This window comes from Suncus etruscus, chromosome 10 (genome assembly GCF_024139225.1).
Source record: "Suncus etruscus isolate mSunEtr1 chromosome 10, mSunEtr1.pri.cur, whole genome shotgun sequence".
Taxonomy (NCBI): domain Eukaryota; kingdom Metazoa; phylum Chordata; class Mammalia; order Eulipotyphla; family Soricidae; genus Suncus; species Suncus etruscus.
The window spans coordinates 107,512,336-107,536,485 of NC_064857.1; the positions used below are offsets into that span (position 1 = coordinate 107,512,336).

General features: G+C 37.5%; 1 protein-coding gene across 1 annotated transcript in view; it reads right to left on the bottom strand.

Moving 5' to 3' along the window:
- POU6F2 (POU class 6 homeobox 2) overlaps positions 1-24,150 on the bottom strand; it is a 593,519-nt gene that overhangs the window by 170,177 nt on the left and 399,192 nt on the right. The window lies entirely within an intron of this gene.

Here is a 24,150-nt window from a genome sequence, read left to right on the forward strand (position 1 = left end):
TTTGTTTTTCTGATTTAAAGATAATATGTACTTCTCTGTTTGACAAAAAAACAAACAAAAAAACAACTAAACCTAAAATTTGGTCAAAGAGACAAAGTTTCCCTGAGCAAAAGGATTATAATAGGACTGTCACCTATACAGAGCTCCCTAGATATATCCAGACCTCAAGGACAGGTCAGGACTGAGAGACGGGAACCATCTTTCAAGATTTTCTTGTTATTTGAAAAGTAAGAATTTGTGGAACAAGCTGTCTTAACACTAAGCACACTAAATTTGTTCTCATATGCCCTTCCAGCACTAACAATTTCTGCAACAGGATGACAGTTAGTTTGGCCAAAGAATGATTTAGAGAAAATTACTGTTACGAATTCACTTCCTTCTTTGCCTGAACCTCAGTTGAAAAGCTTTCAAACAAGTCTACAAATAAATATAAGGATTAATGTTGAACCCATAAGCTTTGGCTTTGATGTTTGCCTGTCTTTTTTTTTAATCTGAGGTAGTCAAGTTTTCCAAAGGTAATAGCTTCTATTTGCAATATTAAACTAGTTTCCAGTTTCTTTTTTTTTAAATGCCCCCTTCTGGATAACATAGATGTTCTGTAAAATGACATATGAAGCTGCCTTTCTCCAAAAGAAAATTAACCAATGACTAGTTTTGTAAAGTCAAAAGTAATTTGTAAAGCATATTAAAAGACAACTAAAGCAAGGCCGGAGAGATAGCATGGAGGTAAAGCCTTTGCCTTGCATGCAGAAGGTTGGTGGTTCGAATCCCGGCATACCATATGGTCCCCCGAGCCTGCCAGGAGTGATTTCTGAGCTAGAGCCAGGAGTGACCCTTAGTGCTGCCAGGTGTGACTCAAAAACCAAAACCAAAACCAAACAAACAAACAAAACAGAAAAACAACTAAAGCTCCAGTACTATTTAATAAGCTGAATTTAGAAAGGAGACATAGTCTTTGCTTCTAAAATATTATTATGGAAATAAGATTAATGTATGGAAGTCATCAAATTTGGGAGCATTTGTACAGTGTCTTAAAATGGCAAATGATATATGTCAATAAACTGATTAAATTGTCAACAGTCCAAAACAGTTCCAAAGAATGAATAGAATCAGGAATAGTGTTTTTCTCATGTGGGCTAGAGATATACCAAGCAGCAATCATAGAGGATTTGAAACCATAACAGAGAATATCTGGGAAGATAAGACTCTTCTCTCAAAAGATAGGAGAAATGATATTCCAAACAGCAGAGGATAGCATAGCTTAGGTAACACTTTTGTAGACTCGTATGGGGAAGGCACTGCCCTGAAACAAGGTCCTAGGAAGCGTTGAATGAGATGAGCTAGGTGGAAAGTCTATCTCATGGAAATGATAGGAAGATAGATAACTTGTACTTAACATCCTGTATAAGTCATAGTCTGGCCAAACTCAAGCTCATGTGTGTTCTGCCCTGTTTATAAATCCAAAGGGATCTAGGGACTCTAGAGCTTCTTTGTAAGAAAAGAGTGGAAAATACCAGGTCAACGAGGACTCCTTGAGCTTTATGCCCAACTTTGATATGAAAGTAAAATGACTTTAAAAACCAAGTCATTAAAAACCATAGTTCTCATGCTATTTATTGAAACTTGAAGAGAACTGACTGTTTTTGCATTTTCCCCTATCTCCTCACCCTCCTCTTCTGTCAGACAAACTCACATTTTACTGATGAGATAGGAATCTAGCTCAATTATAATTTCCCAGCAACTTGCCATCTGGGGAGTCCTGGGAGTGGGGCTTGATCTTTCCTTATGGTGGAGCCACAGACTGAGAACTTGAATGCTTCTGCCTGATTGTATCAAGCCCACACTGATTTCTTTAAGGTTGGGCACATATGTCAGTGCTTATTTTTGACTTAATACCATACTGTTTTATTTTGGCTATAAAAGTATTTATCTAAATCAGCATTTAGAAAAGGTACATACTATAAAATATTGCCAAACAGATATTGGCAGAGAGTTAGATGCAGCAGACCCTAACCTACTAATGAGACATGGTCCCAAATGTGTCTTGTTTCTTTATGTCAGTGAGTTCACATTGCTTGGTTATGTCTTTCCCATAACTTGTAACTTTCCTGGGAAGTCATAAACCTAAGCAAAATCTCTGAGTCATATCAGCTAATTTGGCATCTACAAGCAAAAAATAGTGGACAATACTATATGCTTTTTGATTACTAGATGCAAAACAAAGTATGAGGGATTTTATAAGAACGTGACGCTGGCCTAAATATTACCAAGGACACATATATGGTACTATAAAAATAAAACTGAAAAGAAATAGTAACTATATGGCTTCTAAATGGCTCAATATATTGAGCTATGAACACAGGAAAGTTCAGGGACAAATTCAAACTACAGAGAATATTTGCAGGTGAAATGGTAATTCATGGGGACCAGACAGATAGTACAACAAATAAGGCATTTTCTTTGCATGTGGCTAACCTGGATTTTATCCCCAGCATCACAAATTGTTCCCTGAGCACAGCCAGGAGTGACCCCTGAACATATATCCGGGAATTGAACACAGTTGGTTGTGGTCCCAAAATATAAATAATAACAACAACAAAAAGGGTGTTTGGGGTGGTGTAAACTTTTACCCATGTATGAAAGATTAGAGGTTTTACTTTCATTTCTTATATTCTACTAGGATGGTTCCTTTTCTGGTACACTATATAGGCCAATGTTAAATGTTAAAGTTAAAAATTTAACTGCAGGGACCAGAGAGATAGCATGGAGGTAAGGCGTTTGCCTTTCATGCAGAAGGTCATCGGTTCGAATCCCGGTATCCCATATGGTCCCCCGGGCCTGCCAGGAGCGATTTCTGAGCATAGAGCCAGAGCAATGCCGGGTGTGACCCGAAAACCAAAAAAAAAAAAAAAAAATTTAACTGCAAACTATAATAAGAGCATATATGAAAAAAAATTAGAATCATAAAAATTTAAGTAGGCACTTGATTTTAAAGGCTGAAAAAGTAGCACAGTATAAGATTCTATCAAAGTTTAAATTTTCTACAGAAAAGAGAACACTGTGGTAAAAACCTTGGTTTAACCCCTCCCACAAATAATTTAATATAGCAAAAGAGTCATCAAGAACCAATTTTTCAGGAGCTGGAGAGATAGCATAGTGGTAGGATGTTTGCCTTACAAGCAGCCGACCCAGGACCAAAGGTGGTTCGAATCCCAGCATCCCATATAGTCCCCGTGCTGCCAGGAGTGATTTCTGAGCAGTCAGGAGTAACCCCTGAGCACAGCTGGGTGTGCCCCCTCAAAAAAAACCCCCCAAAAATTAAAAATAAAGAACCTATTTCTTTAGTTTCTATAGGTTGACTGTAAATTAAAAAATGTCTTATTTTTAATCTCAGCTTCAGGCTATCGCAGGAAACTACTGTATAGGACCACACCTCCAAAAGTACCTTCATTCTATTGGGTAGAATTCATGTAAAATTCCTTCCAAGATAGGGAAATTGAAAGTAAAGGGATTATAAAAAACACTCACATATGAAAAAAAAAAAGTATATGATGAAAGGTTCTAGAGAAATACTATGTGTGTTATGCTTATAAAGTATTTGAAACACCTTAGGATTTACTAAAAAGCAAAATGTACTCAAATGCTCAAGTAAGTGTGATTTTTAGCAACATCTTCACCTTTGTTAACACAATGTATAATCATACTTTTAAAATCACTCTAGTCAGGATCTCTACATGAACAATTTTCTTGCATTATTTTAGGGTGCAGGCTTATGTGTGCATGGCCAGCATTGGGCTTCAGTCTGTTGGAGAGGAATACATCATTCACTGCTGATGTTTACATACCTAGGCATAGTGTTCATAGTGAGAGACAGAGTAGCAGATAAGAACAGAGAGGATAACTTTAGAAGCATGTGTTATGTGAAAAAAGCCACATATCAAAGGCTACATGTTGGATGATTACAATGACATTTTTTTCTTCAATATTCACACTCTGAGGACTAAGCCACCTATTGAAGGACTCCAAAAGCTAATAAAAACCACCCTTTTCTGTTCTGACAGCTTTGTAGTGCTAAGGATTCAGGAAGACCACCAGCAAAGTCTGTGCTTGAGAAATAGAAGGAGAGATATGGGCAAGGCATGGGATGCCAGTCAATACAGGGAGGAAACCTTTATACTGAATGGTGATTAGGCACAAATATGGCAATGCATAGTAATAGAATTACTATCCAAGAGAACTTTCATCTCCTCAAGTGTATGCAAGGCACCTGTGTATAACTTCTAGAAAATCTGAAAAAAATCTGAAAACTGGACACAGTGAGCAGACAGGGAATACAGATTGTATTTTAGGTTGTAAAGACAAAAGGTGAAATAAGTCAAAGAGAGACAAATTCCAGTTGAGATCTTTTATGTATAGGAAGATTTTATATATATATATACACACACACATATATCATATATCATTTATATAAGAAAGCTGAGCAAGGGGCAGTGGATGTTTTCCAATGATAACAAACTATTTTTGTTAAGAATTGAGGTTGCCAAGGGCCAGAGAGATAGCATGGAGGTAAGGCATTTGCCTTTCATGCTGATGGATGGTGGTTCAAATCCTGGCATCCCATATGGTCCCCTGTGCCTGCCAGGGGCAATTTCTGAGCATAGAGCCAGGAGTAACCCCTGAGCGCTGCTGGGTGTGACCCAAAAACCAAAAAAAAAAAAAAAAAGAATTGAGGTTGCCAGTGATGGAGGTGAAAGATGAAGGTTAGGAAAAGGTGTACTATAAGTAAGACCAATAAAGTACTGGAGGGCCTTAGGCACTTTAGAGAAGGATGAAATATAATAATACACTAAAAAGCATAAACATTAACAGAACTACAACCATGTCACCTCAACTCCAATGAAAACAAATACAAAAATAAGAATGCTTCAAATTTTAGGAAGTACATTTCACCTGAAAGATTTAATATTTTAGGTTAATATTTTAGGTTTAAGAATGATTTTGGTAGCATTTTACACTTATAGAGCTTAGGCTCAGAAAGATGAAGCAACTTTCCTAAGCTTGTGCAACTGCCTATTTTTTTTTTTTTCACCAAAGTTATTTAATATACTATCGAAAGTTCTTTCCAGAGAAGTTAGGCAAGAAAGAAATATTAAGGTGCTCCAGATTTAAAAAAGAATGTCAAATTATCACTATTTGCAGATGACATATACTTAGAAGACACTAAAGATTCTATAAAAATCCTTCTACAAACAATAAACATTTATAATAAAATGACATGTTACAAATTAACACACAGAATCCTATGACATTTCTTTAAACACTGGAAAAGATAGTTAGAAAAGAAAGACCTCCATTAATATATGTGTCTCAAAATATCAAGTATCAAAATCATCAAAAGGTATAAAACTCAAACTCATAATATTCCAAGTTACTACTAAAAATAAATAAAAGAACAAGAAATGAAAACACTTTCTGTCAGGGATAGGAAAGATATTGTCAAAAATGACCATCTTTCCCAAAGCACTGTACAGATTCAACAAAGACCCTACAAAAATGCCTATGAAATCTTTAAAAACAAATCAAATATTAAAATTATATGGAGTAATATAAAACCAGGAACTACAAAAAAATCCTAAGAATAAAGACAATGTGAGACTTTTTCTTTCCCCAGCTTTAAATAATACTATAGCTAGAGTAATCATGACAGTGTGCTACTGTTGTCATACATTTGTAAATTCACTTTTTTTTTTTGATTTCTTTCTTTTTTTTTTTATTTAAACACCTTGATTACATACATGATTGTGTTTGGGTTTCAGTCATAAAAGGAACACCACCCATCACCAGTGCAACATTCCCATCACCCAAGTCCCAAATCTCCCTCCTCCCCACCCAACCCCCGCCTGTACCCTAAACAGGCTCTACATTTCCCTCATACATTCTCAATATTAGAACAGTTCAAAATGTAGTTATTTCTCTAACTAAACTCATCACTCTTTGTGGTGAGCTTCCTGAGGTGAGCTGGAACTTCCAGCTCTTTTCTCTTTTGTGTCTGAAATTTATTATTGCAAGAATGTCTTTCATTTTTCTTAAAACCCATAGATGAGTGAGACCATTCTGCGTTTTTCTCTCTCTCTCTGACTTATTTCACTCAGCATAATAGATTCCGTGTACATCCATGTATAGGAAAATTTCATGACTTCATCCCTCCTGACAGCTGCATAATATTCCATTGTGTATATGTACCAGCTCCACATCACTAATCATCAGAGAGATGCAAATCAAAACAACAATGAGATACTACCTCACAACACAGAGAATGGCACACATCACAAAGAATGAGAACAAACAGTGCTGGCGGGGATGTGGAGAGAAAGGAACTCTTATCCACTGCTGGTGGGAATGCCGTCTAGTTCAACCTTTATGGAAAGCAATATGGAGATTCCTCCAAAAACTGGAAATCGAGCTCCCATACGATCCAGCTATACCACTCCTAGGAATATACCCTAAGAACACAAAAATACAATACAAAAATCCCTTCCTTACACCTATATTTATTGCAGCACTATTTACCATAGCAAGACTCTGGAAACAACCAAGATGCCCTTCAACAAACGAATGGCAACTGCCTATTTTTAAGAGTTGGGACAAAGAGAACCTCCAACTACAGGGATGTCCTTTATAGCGCAGCAGAGCATAAAAAAAAAAAACTTGACAGATGTGAAAATGTAGATGTGAATTTGAGTGTGAGCCAAGGATTGTCATAAGAGGCAGAACCATGGGGTGACAGGGAGATGAGCGGCATAAAATGGTTTGGGAGTAGGGCACAAGTTACCTTGATGGAGAGAGGGAAATTCCTCTATATATTCCTCTATTTATATTCAAGTGAAGTAGCCCTGTGAAGGAATTTGGCAATATTTTTAAGGATTGTGAAGAGTAGAGTATCTTCAACAAAGGTGGTATGAGTTGTCCAAATAAATTTGTACTTAACAAATCTATTTAAAACAATTTTTAAATTGAGGCATTATTGCTTACAATATTATCCAACTCACTGTTTCATTGTGCAGAGTTACAACATAAATCCAATCATTCTATCATTTCTTTCTTCTCCTTTCTGTCTCCCCTCAATTACCAGTACCACTGATTATATCTCAGGAGTTATTTCCACTCAGAATTATTTAGTCCCTCTCTTTGTTTCTTTATATGCTACTATACTCTGCAACTGAGTAAAAGCTTCTGTTATTTATCTTTTACTTTCTGACTTGCTTCACATAACACGATACCTTCTAATTCCATTCAACCTGAAACAAAGGGAAAACTTCATCTTTTCCTAAACAGAATGTGAGATAATGAGTTACATCTTTCTTTGGAAGAAGAAGGAGGATAAAAGAGATCTAGAACAACTTCATCTTTTCTTAAACAGATGTGAGATGAGTTACATCTTTCTTTTGTTATCTATTTACTTCTTTAGAAGAAGGGGGATAAAAGGGATCTAGAACAACCCAACAGAGAAATAGATTGGTAAGCTCATACATTAGCACATTTACCATGAAGCAGTACCATCTACCAGGGGTCCTCAAACTTTTTAAACAGGGGTCCAGTTCACTGTCCCTCAGACCATTGGAGGGTCTGACTATAGTAAAAACAAAACTTATGAATGAATTCTTATGCACACTGTATATATCTTATTTTGCAATGAAGAAACAAAACGGATACAAATACAATATGTGGCCCACGGGCCATAGTTTGAGGACCACTGAAACTGAAACAAGGTCCTTGATCTGCCTTTTTTTTTTTATAAATTATCTTTGCTTAAACACCGTGATAACAAATATAATTGTAGTTGTATGATTACAGTCATGTAAAGAACACCCTGCTTCACCAGTGTAGGATTCCCACCACCAATTTCCCAGATCTATCTACTCCCCACCCCACCCACAACTGTACTCGGACAGGCTTTCTTCTTCCCTCATTCATTCACATTGTTATGATAGTTTTCAGTGTAGTTATTTCTCTAACCACCACTCTATGTGGTGAGCTTCATATCATGAGCTGCACCTACATGGGAAGATGGGGGGAAATAAGGGTTGGGACTGATGCAGTAAAATATTAGAAATGAGATTTGTAGGGTGGTATCAAGGTCAAAATACAAGATGGATGTTATAGATATATAAAATATATGCATACAATACTATCAATAGGAAAACAAGGAGAAAAAAATTCCAGTGACTGTCTCAACATAAACCACTACTAAAACGGCCCGCCCTCCTCCCAAAGCGCATTTCCATTAGTGTAGAGAGAGGTAGGGGGGAAGCCTGAGGACCACTAAGAGTCCACCTGAACCCACTTCTGGCCATCTGAGCTGGCACCCAGGGAAGGCCTGGAGTCAGGGGAAAAAGACAAGGATGGCTGGGGGCCTGCCAAGCCTCCCAGCACTCCCCAGGCCAGGGAGAAGGGCTCCGGTATGGGGCCTCCCCAAAACCCATACCTGGCAAGAGCTGGTCTCCAGAATCAAAGAGGAAACTGGAGGCCAGATGTCTGCCCGCTCTCCTCCCCATGCACCTCTCCCCTGGAGTTCGGAGGGAGGGGGAAGCCTGAGGACCACTAAAAGTCCACCTGAACCCACTTCTGGCCACCTGAGCCAGCACCCAGGTAGGGCCTGGAGTCCAGGGGAAAAAGAGGGGGTAGGCTATAGGGCCTGCCAAACCTCCCAGCACTCCCCAGGCTAGAGAGAAAGGCTCCGGCATGGGGTCTCCCCAAACCCCGTGCCCAGCAACACTTGCATAAGCTCAGTTTTTCTGATCTGTTAGTTCAGTGTGAAAATTTCTAGTTTCAGTTGCCAAATCTTCTTGATACTTAATTTTGCTCCAGTCAAGTCTATCGATGCTTTTTTTTTTTGAGTTCCCTGAACATTTTCCATAATTCTACTCTAAACTTCTTATTTGAGAGGATACCTATTTGTTTCCTACTTTTTAGATTATTAGAGGAGCCATCTTGATTTCTGTAAATATGGGGGTGTACTGCAAAATTACTCCATTGGCAAGGCTGTAGATTGCTTCTTAAAATGTGCAGAAATGGAATTCAGGGGTTATAAGATAAGCACGGCGGCGGCCATGTTTTGGGTGTGGGTCCTGGAGAGGTTATAGTCCTTGGAGTTTCTAGGCAAGCTCAGCAGAAAAGAGGCAGAGAGCATGGCCGCCGTGCTTTATACGTCTCTGGGTACCCAATCACATGGCAGGAATTGGCCCCACGTGCGTTGGGTGGGGACATCTTACCGAGTGTGGGTTCTGGAGAGGTTATAGTCCTTGGAGTGTCTAGGCAAGCTCAGCAGTAAAGAGCCTTGATCTGCCTTTATTAAATGTAAAGTCAATCAATGGTGAGACATTTTAAAGACAAAGCATTTAGCCCTAAATGAACAGCGTGTCTACATAATGACTTAGCACCTAAAGAAGTCTGAACGAACAAGTGATTAAGTAGAAGCTGCCCATAAGCTAGAAAACCTGTAAGTTAGGCAAGTTTTCTTTTCTTTTCTTTTTTTCTCACACTCAGCAGAGGTTACTCCTGGCTCTGTGCTCTGAAATTGCTCCCAACTGGCTCGGGGGACCATACGGGGTGCCCAGATTCAAACCACCATCTGTCCAATGTTGGCTACATGCAAGACAAACACCCTACCACTGTGCTACCTCTCTGGCCTCAGTTAGGCAAGTTTTATTGTCACAAGAGAACAAGGGGGAGAGGTGCATTGGTAGACACCCCAAACGCACTTTTAAAAACCCAACCAGTCCACTGAGATGCATACATTTAGTTTATCTGGTACAACTTAGGTGTCTTATGGAATGATAACTCACTCTATGATACTCAACCAATGAGGAACTGAAGGAAAGACTTGCACACTAGGGAATATAATGTTTGTTCTGACTACTGTGAGTATGTCTGCTAATCAGCACTCAAACTTGCAAGGCCATAATCAGTAACTATTAAAGCCCCTCATTTGATGATTTTTGAGTCTACACATTTTTAAACAGGAAAATATTTTTATACTTAGACATACAGCAGCTTTGCACAGACTTTGAAAAAGTGCTCCTAGATGTAAAAACTTTCTACTACAGTGCATGCCAAATTGTGAATCAAAATCTCCTTGGAAGATTTTTGGATAAATTCCAGAGGGAGGGGTGAAAAAATTTGCAATTCGCAGGACTCTTAGCAACCCATTCAGAAAGGAGGTTTTTTTTTTTTTGTTTTTGTTTTTGTTTGTTTTTTTTTGTTTTTTTTTTTTTTTAGCTTCTCTATTGGATTATTTTGTTTATGCTTCTCCACTAATTGGAAGATATCTCTCTTCTAAGAAGAAAGATCTCCCACTAGCAAAAAAGAAAAAAAAAAGATACTGGAAAAAAGAGAAAACAAAAACAGTCATCTTTCAATGTTCTCTAGCACCTTCTTTAGCATAAAACAGGCATGCAGTATTTATTGACTTCAAAGGAACCACTCACAGAATAACTTAACAAACACTGTCTCTGAAACATATTACTTTAAGGAAAATATGATTCAGGATCCAGATATTGTGTTTATCATCTAGGAGAGCATTATATGTTGTCAGAAAATTCTTAAGGGCAGTCAGTCCAAAATCACCCAAAGACAAAAACTTCATGTGAATTATCTCCAGAAAAAAAAAGAAAGATTCTATTGGGATGATAAAATATTTGATACGTTGGAGTAATTTGAGAATATAGGCTGGGAATTAAGGAAGAATATAGAAATTTAAGGAATAATAAAAGCTCTTTGGTAAAGACACACACTCTAAAAATAATGCAGCTGTTACAAATGATAATAAAACGAAGCTCCAAGGGAAAAAATGGAGTATATCCAATGTTTAGAAAAAGTAAGAAATTTGAAAAGGCAGCCATTTACTAAAAATGATATACATTTCTTCTCTCAACATTTAAAAAATAATCAACAATGGGAAAACAATGGGAGTCTTCTCCTCCTCTAACTTTAAGTTATACCATAAAGTTAAATAAATAAAGACAGTGTGAAACATAATTAAAGACACATTCTTACACCAATAATTAAAATTGAGAGCCCAGTGACAGGCCCTAGGTATATGGACAGCCAAAATTAGATAAAAGGGAAAATAGTATGAAGTAGGTCAAGGAATGACAAATGTGTCAGAAAAACAGGCCAGTCACATGTGAAAAAACATACAGAACTGAGACCCCTATCTCACACCATAAACAAAGTAAATTCAATAAAGATTAAAGAATTCAATATGAGACCTGAATTTATAAATCTTTTGAGTATATGTGTATAAAGAAAATTTTATGATATTGACTCTAGAACCATGTTCAGTGATTCAATGCTATTAGCCAAGCCATCAGAAGCAATGACAAACAAATTGGACTCATCAAACTATGAATCTTCTGCAGTATAAAAGAAAGTATGACTAGAATAAAAAGCCAACCCCACATATAGAAAATATGTGCCCAGCACTCATCTGACAATGACCCATAAAAAAAACTCACAACAGTTAAAAGAAAAAAACTAATTCCATAAAAATAGCAAGAAGAGATGATCAGAAACTTACTCAAAGGAGACATGTGAATGGCCAATAGTTACATGAAAAAAGTGCTCTGTATTCCTTATCATCAGGAAAATGTAAATCAAAACAGCAAGGAGATGTCACTAGTACCAGTAAAGTTGGCACACATAAAAATAGTTAAAAGGGGGGCCCGAGCAGTGGCACAAGTGGTAAGGCTTCTGCCTTGCCGTCCACGCTAAAGCCAGGAGTAACCCCTGAGCGTCACAGGGTGTGGCCCAAACTGCCCCCCCCCCAAAAAAGCTAAAAGGGTCAGACAGATAGTACTGGTATAGGGCCTTGCCTTGCATGCAGTTGATCTGGGTTCAGTTCCTGACACCTCACCAGGCACTTCTTTGATCACAGTCAGGAGTAAGTCTTTATCTCTGCTGGGTTTGCCCCCCCCCATACCAAAAAATAAACAAAAACAACCAGTATTGGCATAAATATGGGAAAAATGAAACCCTCATCCATTGATGATGAACTTTCAAATGGTTAAATTTTTGGAAAACAATATGGTTACCTCAAAAAAACTAAAAATTGAACTTCCATATAATTCTCTAATTCTATATCTCATCATTCAACTTAAAGCCCCCAAGTAGTATTTTGAAAAGATGTTTATGCTCCTATGGTCATCACTTCACTATTCACACTAGCTAAGATCTGGAAACACCTAGAGTACCAATGAACAGATGACTACATAAATTGATACATAACATTTTAGGTATACATATGATAATACTTTCATTTTGTTGTTGTTGCTGTTACTTTGGGCCATACTGGCAATACTCAGGGCTTACCCTGACTCTGAGCTCAGGGGTCACTCCAGGTGAAGGACCATATGTGACTTGAAATTTTCAAGTCATCTTCAGGTACTCAAAGCATATAAAGCAAGCAGTCCTAGAACTCTGAGTGTGTTTTGACTAAATTTCAGAGAATTAATTCTACATATGCCTTGATTTTGCTTGCTTGATTTTTCCATACCTGCAGTTAATCACATAGAGCATATGGAAATAGTCATCATTTGAAATCCACTTGTTCAACAGAATAGACTAAATATATTCATTAGAGGATCCTAATTCTCCAATAACAATTAACTTTCTTCTCTTTACTAGGGTTGGCAGAGCTGGTGAAGAATATGAAGGAAACAATGCAGTTTACCTTGGATGTCAGTTCTCTGTGCTCCACTCATTTTTCTAATACATGGAAAATTCAGGTTTTGTTTTGTTGAGAGGTGTGAGATTGACAGAACATTGTTGAATATGCCACCCTCCATTCTTAATACTAAATGAGTTGGATGACAGAAAATATATTTGGGTGAAATTGAAAACAGCTTAAAAATAAGTATTCAGGTAATATACAATGCCATTATTTTTCTCTCCAAAATGTGAAGAAGTTATTACATCTTTGGTGTATTACTTATTTACAGAAGGACAGAGGTTAAAAGGTCAAAAATTATAGCTAAATTTATTGAACTTGTTGTTTCTATGTGAACATATTATTAGATAGACATGTAGTCTCTCAATTTTATTTCTGAAACTGTGATTTGCACTATTTTCAATGACGGGATGCCATGTGTATTACTTTATCTTCTTTCAGCACCCAGCTCTTGTCAAGAGAAAAAACACAGTTCTTTATTATCTTATTACTTGACAGACTATGCAAGGTGGCCTGTCTTGCCTTTCAAAGACTAGCCTTGGCCTTTCCTTTCAAATGGGCATTTAGAAGAAAAAGTATCACAGGGCATTTTCATGGATACTGTGCCTCGCTTAAACACAGCATCGGCTATGGACACATGGTTGATTTAATCCATCTCCTCTGGCAGTGTGGAGATTATTCTTAACCAAATTTGTTATTTAATATTTGTTGAATTGAAAAATATTAACTTTAATAGCAAACTGCTTACTATGTAAAGTCTCTCATATTGTATCATTAATGTAATTTCATTATCAATTTTCATTCTATACAGTAGCATTTATGGTATTTTTTTTTTTTTTTTTGGTTTTGGGTCACACCCGGTGGTGCTCAGGGGTTACTCTGGCTCTGCATGCAGAAATCGCACCTGGCAGACCTGGAGGACCATATGGACTGCTGGAATCGAACAAGTGCAAGGCAAATGACCTACTACTATGCTATCTCTCCAGCCCCGCATTTATTTAATTAAATAATAACATGGAGAGGATTAAGAGGTAGTATAAGAATTAAGATGCACACCTTGAAAGTAGTAGATTTTTGGATTTGATCTGTGGACCATATGGTTTTCTGAGCACTGCTGTGTGTAAACCGGGAGGCTGCCCAAGCATGGTCTGAAGAAAAACTCTGAAGACTGTTAAATGTAATCTTTGGTACCACTTCATCTTTAGGTCATAACATTGAACCTCAGGCCACCTACCACCACTTGAGAGGTCCTGCTACTCCAACAAAAATATTGCTTATTATGATTCTTTTCTTTTTTATTTATTTTTTGTTATTTTTTGGGGGCCACACCCGTTTGATGCTCAGGGGTTACTCATGGCTAAGCGCTCAGAAATCGCCCCTGGCTTGTGGGGACCTTATGGGACGCCGGGGGATCAAACCACGGTCTTTCCATGGCTAGCGCTTGCAAGGCAGACACCTTACCTCTAGCACCACCTCGCCGGCCCCTATGATTATTTTCATTGATGAAAATTATCATATATATTAAAAGGTAGCAGTGGCCAGAGAGATGGTACAGATTAAAAGTGCTTGCCTTGTACAAGACTGACTCTGATTTGGTCCCCATCACAACTTATCATTCCAGAGCAGCACCAGGAATTATTTCTGAGCACAGCTGAGCGTAGCTGAGTAAACAAACAAGCAAAAATGTAGTAGGAGAAAGATGTATTACATGATGTATTAGTGAAATAATTACAGTAGTGATATTCTCAATAAAAGAAAAGTATCAAAAAGAATCCTGGAAAATTTATGAAAAAGAAATATGTGTTGGAAAAGTGATGGGACTAGAAAAGGAATATTAATGGAATTAGATGGAATATTGATGGAATTAGAAAACAAATATAGCAGGGGTAGTAGAATTTTTGCAAATGGCTCAATGATTTTTCTAAGTTGGCCTTAGTGTGAAGTAAAGTAACATTTAAAGATTTGGCTAATACAATATGTAGGCAAGCACAAATGTCTCTGGTAGGACAGGTTGGTTTTATTTAGAGGAAAATAGCAAATAAGTTTTTAGTGGTTTAGCTCAATAAAGGTTTTATTTTCATGGTTTCATAAATTGGAAAGTTCATTTGAGCTATTTTAGTATAGGAAAGTCACTGCCTTGAATATTGCCAGGATGCTAAGAAAATTTCCCAGCATGCATTGGTTCACTTTCTCTTACAACTCCTTGCCCAGCGGTGGTACTCTGACACCACTCACATGAAAGGGAAGTAGGAAGTGACATTTGGGAGGCACCTCACACTATAAGAAAAATGTATGGCTAGGTGTCTCTTTTGCCAAAGTTTCCTCCAGAAGGTGTCCATAATCAAAAAGTCTGGAGTTTTGGTATTTTTTTTCTCTTAACCTTCCAACTTCCTCTTAGCAACCTGGTAACCTAAGCAAACAATTAAGAATTAATAATTATAGGAATTATAATTTGATTTGTTAGTGTTATATTCTTCTTATGCCCCTCTGTATTTTCTGTTTGTTTGTTTGGTTTTTTTTTTTGGCCCACAAAAGAAGAGCTATCATGTTGACATTCTTAATGTTAAAAAGAGAGCCCCTGTTTTTTTAGAAACTTGTTTTTGAAAAAAGGCCAGTATGTTTTGCTTTGTTTTGTTTTGTTTTGTTTTCTGGGAGCATACCTGCCTGTACTCAGGGTTCTTTTCTGGCTCTGTGCTCAGGATCACCCCTAGCATTGTTCAGGAAGCCGTATGTGGTGCCAGAGACAGAAACTTGGGTCAGTTGTTGGCCAGGCAAGTACCCTACCCACTTTCCTATCTCTCCAGCCCTCTGCATGCCAGTTCTGAGTCTGTAAAGATCTACAATTAATTTTGAGGAATGTTATGATTTATTTAAAAATGTAAGCAATTTTGTGTTTTTCTCTTTTAGTATATAATTCTACTGGCAAAGGTGACAATCTTGACACATTTAGAGTCATATTCTAATATTTTGTAGGATAATTTTGCTTATGAGCTGGAAATTTTACAAAGGAAGTTTGTTAATGTTAAGGAAGTTAATGAACATAAGGATGCAGAACTAAAAGGCATGCTGTAGAAATTTAGCATGGAATATGTACATAAAACATAATCAAAGGCTTAGATTCAGGTTTAGACTGCCCAAAAAGGTTATCTGTGAACATAGAAAAGTGCTTTAGAGTGGATCTAAAATGGACAGATTAAGTCCTGGAAAAGTAAAAAAATGTCACTGTAATACAGGGCTGAGTCAAGTTCACTGCATCTTCAGAGAAACACCATAAAAGCTTATAGATGAAAGGGTTTGAGTTCAGGTCAGGTTTTTACTATACTGAGGCTAAGGTCATGCAGGCATAATCATCACACTGGTTATGGACAGTGGCACAATGCTTATTTAGAGTCTCAGAGTCTGAAACTCTTTTGCCTATTAGGGTCACACTCTCTGGATGCTGTGATGATCAGGGAAACTGGGTAAAAGGGCCAGAGGGAAGAATAAAAACTCACTAACAATATAGTATAACCACTCAGATTCTTTCCATTAATATTATAATACTGTAAATGTTATAAACAACTTAAAATTATATACAAATCCTGTAAAAAGTTATAGGATAACTGGTTAGAAGAATATAAAGATTTGAATTTTATGGTAAATGTACTCAGAGAAGTAAGATTTCCTGGGCCTGGAGAGATAGCACAGCGGCGTTTGCCTTGCAAGCAGCCAATCCAGGACCAAAGGTGGTTGGTTCGAATCCCGGTGTCCCATATGGTCCCCTATGCCTGCCAGGAGCTATTTCTGAGCAGACAGCCAGGAGGAACCCCTGAGCACCAACGGGTGTGGCCCAAAAACAAAAACAAAAACAAAACAAAACAAAAAAAGAAGTAAGATTTCCTTTAGGAAGACTGTCTATAGCTTACTTAAAAGTAAGACTCTTTCTTCCTCTCCAGTCTAAAATTCCCTAACTCCATTCCTTCTCTCCATTTTAATCATCTTCCCTCTTTACTATAAAAAATTTGCTAAGCAAATACCTTGTCTTGTAAATATATAGAAAGTCATCAGACCCTGATTCTGTTTTCCTATAGTTCATTCAGTTCCTTTGGGAAGACAGTTGTAAATAAATATACAATTGATATACAATATGATATGTTTACATTTCTCTTATTTAAGAGAAATAGTTTTCACCTTCCCCCACCAAATAACTATAACTGTCACATTGAATATTGATAAATTTACTCCAGCCCTATTTTCTGGTGTTAACTGACCATGTATGTTCCTTATGTGAAATTCCAGGTGAGCTATTTTTTATCTATTATCAGGTTTCCCTGAATTGGTGGTTTTCTCATAGGTGGTCATATCATCATTTCTGCTATGATCCTACACATCTCTCAAATTGTAGCTCAGGTTTTTATGCAGCTCCTTCTGTTACTAATCAGCACATGGCAGAAGCAATGAGGTCCGCATTGCCTTTGATCTGTGTGCCTCTTTAAGAACTCAGTATAGTATTAGAACACTATTGTATGAGACCATGCTGATATTATCTGAGGACAATAAATTAACTTAAAAATATTTTTGCTTTCCTGGTTTTTATTTTTTGGGCCATACTCCCAAATACTCAAGGATTACTTCTGGCTCTGTGGTCAGGGCTTATACCTGGTGATGCTTGGGGATCTAAATAGGATCTTCTGTGTGCAAAGAAACAACCTTACACATGGTAATATCTCCTCAGTCCAACTGGTTAAATATTAATTAAAAATATTAAATTTAAATATTAAATAATTAAATAAAATACCCTTTTCTAAGAAAAACAATTATATTGATAAATTTAACTACTTTCTAAGTGATTTTAAGCTGTTTTAAAGTACAACCACGGTGATAACAAGACTTAGAGCCTTTAAATATTTTTTATTTTTTTATTAAAACCATTGTTATTTAAAGACTTATTCATAGTTGGGTTTTAGACATACAATGCCCGGATTTATGTGTAACTACCTGCAAGACCCGCCCTTTCCTGGGAGGTGTCTTGGGAAGGTGAGATAAGGCCTTTGACATGGAGGCTGGAGGAGATATGGATGAAAGAAGTTAAGATGCGGGCAAGCTAAGAATGGTATGTGCTTAAATAGTTATGATATAGGCCACACACGTGATGGTCAGGGCAAATAAAACTGATATTTCCTGATGCCTATCTCTGGATGAGTTTTCTACCCACCGTGACCACCTGAAGTTGCTGACCTGCTGGTTAATGGGGGATGGAGTCACATGGCCGGGGCCTAAGGGCAAAGGCCTCCATCTCCATCCAGCTCCATCTTAAGGACCTTCTTTATTATTTTAACTCTACATAATGTTTCAGGACCAATTGTCAACCACTGTCAACTTCCCCGCACCAATGTTCCCAGGGCCTATCTATGTCACTACTCCAAGCCCCAGCCTGCCACCAAAACAGGCAACTTTTTAAGTTTGGTTGTTTAAGTTTGGGTCTCATGATTTTATTGTTGTTGACTCTGTGGCTTGCATATTTAGTTCTGTCCTTTCTTAACATCACCAATGCACATGAGATCCCTTTGCCCCTGTCCGTCATTATTTCACATCTATCTTTCTCCTTCACTCAATTTCTTTCCTTCACCTCACTATATTCTGGGGCCTAGAATATTCTCAACAGCCCCAATTTAAACCATTGCATTTATTCAGGTAGTTATTCTAAATACCACATATTATTCTGTATCCTATATCATCCTTCTTCTGATTCACTTCATTTAACATAATATCTTCCTGTATCAACCATGTTACAGAAAATTCATCATGGCATAATTCCTTGCAGCTACATAATATTCCATTGTACATATGTACCACATATTCATGATCTATTTGTCTTATTGGCCATCTAAGTTGATTCCAAGTTTTAGCTATTGTACTGAGTGCTGCAATAGATAGTGTTGAGCATAAATCCTTTTGGATGAAAGTTTTCTATCCTGAGAATATATAGCCAAAAGTGGAATCAGTAGGTCATATGACAGTTCTATTATGAGTTTACTGAAGATGGAAAACTTCTACAGGAAGAATCAGGAAGTGGATTAACATGAAATTCCTTGCTCTGGAGAACAGGTCTTATTCAAGTTCCTGTTGTCCCCAGGAGTCTAAGAACTTGTTGGATGAAAGGTTAATTTTGGGAATATTCATTCAACATTTAACCTATTTATATCATGAAGAATGAAACGTTTGGATGCAGAGTGATTATTTTCAAAATGCTGATCCCAGGGTTTCATTTGCACTGAGTTTAGCTAAGCCAAGTCTCCAGGAATAACTGACTTTATACCAAGCTCCTGGCTCAGTAGGTAATTTGCTCTTTTACCTTTGAGTTTTTTTTTTAAATGTGAAATACCATGATTTTTACAACATAATACAATGACAGAATTTCATGCACTCAGTGTTCTTGCATCACATGCTCCATTATTATCCATTTTCCCCATCATTGTCTCAGGGCTCTCTCCATCAACCTTTGGCCTGACCTATGCCCTTGGTAAGCTCAGTTTTGTTAAGTTTTAGGTACTAGATTGGGGGTTTAGGAAGCCACCAATGATGTCCTATTTCTCACTCTCAAAATTTAATAATATATAATAATATATAATAATAATATTATAATAATATTGTACATATTTGTGACTTATACAAATAGCCATAACATGTTAGCATATATTTATTTGGAAGTATTTAAAGCAATGAACAGTAGGAGAGAATAAGAGAAGAGAGAGAAACCCCATACTGAGTGTCAAGAAAGGGAGATACTTTTACAGGTATTAGAGGTCAGTAAAAATGGGTTGTTTACTTCTCAAGTGTTTGAGTTTCATTTGTGATTAATTTCCATGTCATGGTATGAGAAGATAGATTATACAATTTTTATCTTCTTGAATTTATGGAGATATGGTTTATGACCCCATATATATGTATTCTGTCTCTGTCTTTGACTTTTGTCATTCTAATAGCAAAACATTGAAGTAGCTGTTTTGGATCTGTTTGGCTGGAATCCCTCGAATTTGAATATATGCAGTGCTCAGTTGTGTAATAGTCTCTTTTAATCTTCATTGAATTTGCCTTCCTGTTCTTCAGAGGCTCAGCTGATTTTGTGGTGTGTGTGTGTGTGTGTGTGTGTGTGTGTGTGTGTTTGGACCCAATCCAGCAATGCTTAGGGCTTACTGCTGGTTCTTCACTCAGGGATAAGTCCTGTTGGGCTCAAGAGACCATCTGTGATGCCAGAGAACCAACTAGGGTCAGTCACCTGCATAGCAAAAGTCCTACTTGCTGTACTATTGTTCTGGCAACATGATTTTTTCAAATTTTTTTTATTTAAGCACCATGATCACAAACATGATTGTAGTTGGGTTTCAGTCACAAACAGAACACCCCCCTTCACCAGTGCAACATTTCCACCCCCAATGCTCCCCTCTTTCCTTCCCATCCCCTGCCAGGCATTCTACTACAGTTATTTTTCTTAAGTTCAATAAGCTGTTTTTTTTTCTTTCGTAAAGAATAAGTGTTAAAAAAATACAGTAGTAAAGGTGTGAAAGTGGCAATCGCCGTTGTTGCATAGGCCCAGCAAAATATGGAGAAACAGAAAAAAATCTTTGGCCTGATTACAAGAAGGCCTCACCCCAGAAGTTTATTGACATAAGGCTGACTCTGGGCTCCAGGCATACCAGTCTGTCCAACCCCTGAGTCAAGCTTCATGATCCCGGTGAAACTTTCTCGCACTTTAGCTGTTATTGGTATCAGGTTCCTGTATTTAAAGATTCTGAATTTGGCAACATGATTCTTATATTGTCCCAAGTTCTCTAGTGTGCTGTTGATTTATTTTGAGAACTTCATACCCCTGCTATATTCTGTTCATTTCTAGAGTTTTCTTGCATTACATTTTGGAGCTTTTTTTTTTTTTTTTTTTAACTCAGCTGCTTTTACTCTGCTGAGGTCTTCAGTTGAGGTTTTAATTTCATCTACCAAATGCTTTAGTTGTCATTTCTGATTTTAGTTTGCCATTTCTGTCATACTTTTTTACTTGAATAATTTGTTTGTTTGTTTTTGTTTTGGGGCGTCACCAGGTGGTGCTCAGAGTACTCTCTGCACTCTGGAATCACTCCTGGCAGTGCTCAGGAGACCATATGGGATGAGGATAGAACCTAGGTTGGCTGTGTGCAAGGCAAGCATCTATCTGCTGTTCTAACTATCCAGCCCCAACTTTTTTCTCTTAAATTACTATGAAATAAAGGAGTTACAAAATTGTTGACTATTGAGTTTCAGTCCAAAAATGTTCCAACATTCAGCCCTTCACCAATGCAACCCCCCCACTATGTCCCCTGTTTTTCTCCTGCCCCTGACTCTATGGCAGATACTTTTCTTCTCTCTCTCTCTCTCTCTCGCTCTCTCTCTCTCTCTCTCTTTTTGTGTTATTTTTACTGTATAGGTATCATGCATACCACTTTACCTCCTTTCAGCACCTAAGTCTTGTCCAGAGTGATTCGTTCCAGCTATCATTGTCTTAATAGTCCCTTCTCTATTCTAACTGCTCTCCCCCTACCTACCAACCTTCCTACCATAGTATCATTGTTTCTTTGACATTACTAAACATCCTCATCATGCTATCACTAAATTAGACATCTTAGAACTCTTAGGCTCTACCGAGCCTTCCAGGCAGTTATATTCACTCATTAAGCTTGGTAAGTTTCTCAGATGCTTCCTCATTGTTTCTATTGTGATCTTGGTGACTCTTTGTAGTTAATATCTTTCCCCCAAATTCCACTTAACTCTTTAATATTCAGATAAGTTTATTTTTTACTGCCCTATTGGGCCTAACCAAACAAATTTTGCTGTTTCTGGTTTGTTGCTGTGAATTCTAGATGCAAATTACAGATTTAGCTTAAAAGTCAATGGCCTTATCTCTCTAATGACTGTAAATTGGGGCTCTATTATTACTTAGATGAACAGATTTTTTTTTCTCTTCCTGATTAGCAGGTGAATGGAGCTAGGAATGAATTACTATTAATCAAGTCCCTGGAGACATCTAGGGATAGCTCCTAGTATGTGGATTCACTTCAGGAGGTATGTGGGGGCCTGTGAAGTATAAGGCAGTACTATTCTGTAGTCATGTGGCTCAAGCGAACCCAAGAAAGAAGTCAACTTGCAGGAAAATTAACATGTCCCACTCTGTTGATCCCCACCTAGAAGGGCAGGATCCATCAGCACCCAAAGGGAATGTTGCAGCCAAAGAAACACATCTGACTTGGTGAGGTAACAGTGGTAAGTAGGGCTGCGACTTTGAACCCCAAAGAAAAGTGGTGATGGGGGCTGGATCATCTGACCTACAGCAAAGACCTGTGTCCAGCCATCCAATGCCTTGTCTGGGACACAAGAGCACAGCTATTGTGAAAAGGCTTGACAGGAGGGAAAAGAAAGCAACACAGAGAAACAGTGATAATTGGAGGATCCCAAGATTTAAAAAGGGGAGGTCATTAGGGTAGGCTGAATTTGCAGTGAAACCTCACTGTCTCAAGGTGTTGTATGATAATGTGAGGTAAGTGAATAAGAAATGGTTCTGGGGAAGATAAGGATAATCAAAAGTGGGACTGGTGTGTGGCATAAGAAGTGGAAGAGAAAGGGAAAGCAGGGTGAGCTGCAACAGAACCAACAACCAGGGAGAATGACATAATCAAAAGGTTCCTCTATGGGAATTTTCCCAAATGAACAGATTAGTTCTTTACAGGATGTTTGGAACCCACCATTAACTTCACCATTGTGAAATAAGGAAAATGAAACTCAGACCTTAAAGGATTTGATCAAGTGCATGCAGAGGAAAAGATAGCAGTTTTATTAATATAATTTGGATATATATTAAACCATTATCCAGTACATCAACTTACATACCATTTTTATTAACTTTGACTTTTAGAAATAGATGTAATCTAATAATTAATAACCTTATCAGTATATGGTGAAATAATTAGAGAGATCTCTAAAAGTTTTTGTCCCCAGAAAGCAATTTTATCTAAGATAATACAAGTAAGTGAAAAAATCTTGGTAATTTGTTATCTCAGTTTTTGACTATAAATTATTCAACCTGAAAAATATCATTGGCACAAAACCTGAATTGTGTATATATCTTCATTGGTTCAGGCAACTAAATGTTGACTGTGTTCCAGGCTCTTACATTGCTTTGGAGCAAATAAAATAAGTAAAACAAAAAGTACCATGCAGATATGGAAACTGCTCAACAATCCCTTATTCCCTCTTCCCTTCTTGCATTTAAGTGCCTGAATCCGATGTAGATGGGAAGCAAGTACAGTTCTATTCAATAAAACCTTATTAGTCTTAGCTGTATTTTTAATTTATTTTTTGTGATTAAATATTAATCTAGATGAAATAATTAATTTTGGGGAAAATTACTTAACTGAAACATATGCAAGCCTATGTTTTACCTACAAGCCTTACCTTTTTTTTTTTAAAGTAAATTATTTTTATTTTGTGCTGATGGTAGGACTGGTGTTAGAATATTGAATATTTCAAATGACTGTATTATGAACAACTTAAATCATGCTGTTTATATAAAGTTTCAAAGGGGAAAATATGTTAAAATTTCAGTGCAAAGAACACAAAAGATTAACAGATTTTAGAATTTTGGGAAGGGGGATTGGGGGTCACACCCAGCAATGCTCAGGGATTACTCCTGGCTCTGCATGCAGAAATCACTCCTGGCAGGCTCAGAGGACCACATGGGATGCCAGGATTAGAACCACTGTCCATCCTGGGTGGGCTGCATGCAGGGCAAACACCCTATCGCTGTGCTATCTCTCCTGCCTCAGATTTTAGAATAATTTTTATAATTACTAATGATGATGATAATAGACTGAAGTTCAAATAAATGCTTTTTACTGTTATGTATAACAAAAGAAAAGAAAAATGTCATGGGCATTCTTATAAGGATTCACTGAATTTGTACAATGTTTGTACTATTTTGATGATATTGATCCTCTCTATCAATGAGCAGGTATATGTTTACATTTCCATATGTCTTCTATTTATTGATAATGCTTTATAAGTTTTTTTTGGCATAGTTCTTTCACCTCTTTAGTCAAACTGGTTCTGAGGGACTTTGATGTTCATTTCTGAGGCACAATTGTGAATGGGATTTTTTTTTAAATCTTTGTTCTCTTTCATTACTTGCATATCAGAAAGCCATGGACTGGGCCCGGAGAGATAGCACAGTGGCGTTTGCCCTGCAAGCAGCCGATCCAGGACCAAAGGTGGTTGGTTCAAATCCCGGTGTCCCACATGGTCCCCCGTGCCTGCCAGGAGCTATTTCTGAGCAGTCAGCCAGGAGTCACCCCTGAGCATCGCCGGGTGTGGCCCAAAAACCAAAAAAAAAACAAAAAAAAAAACAAAAGAAAGCCATGGAC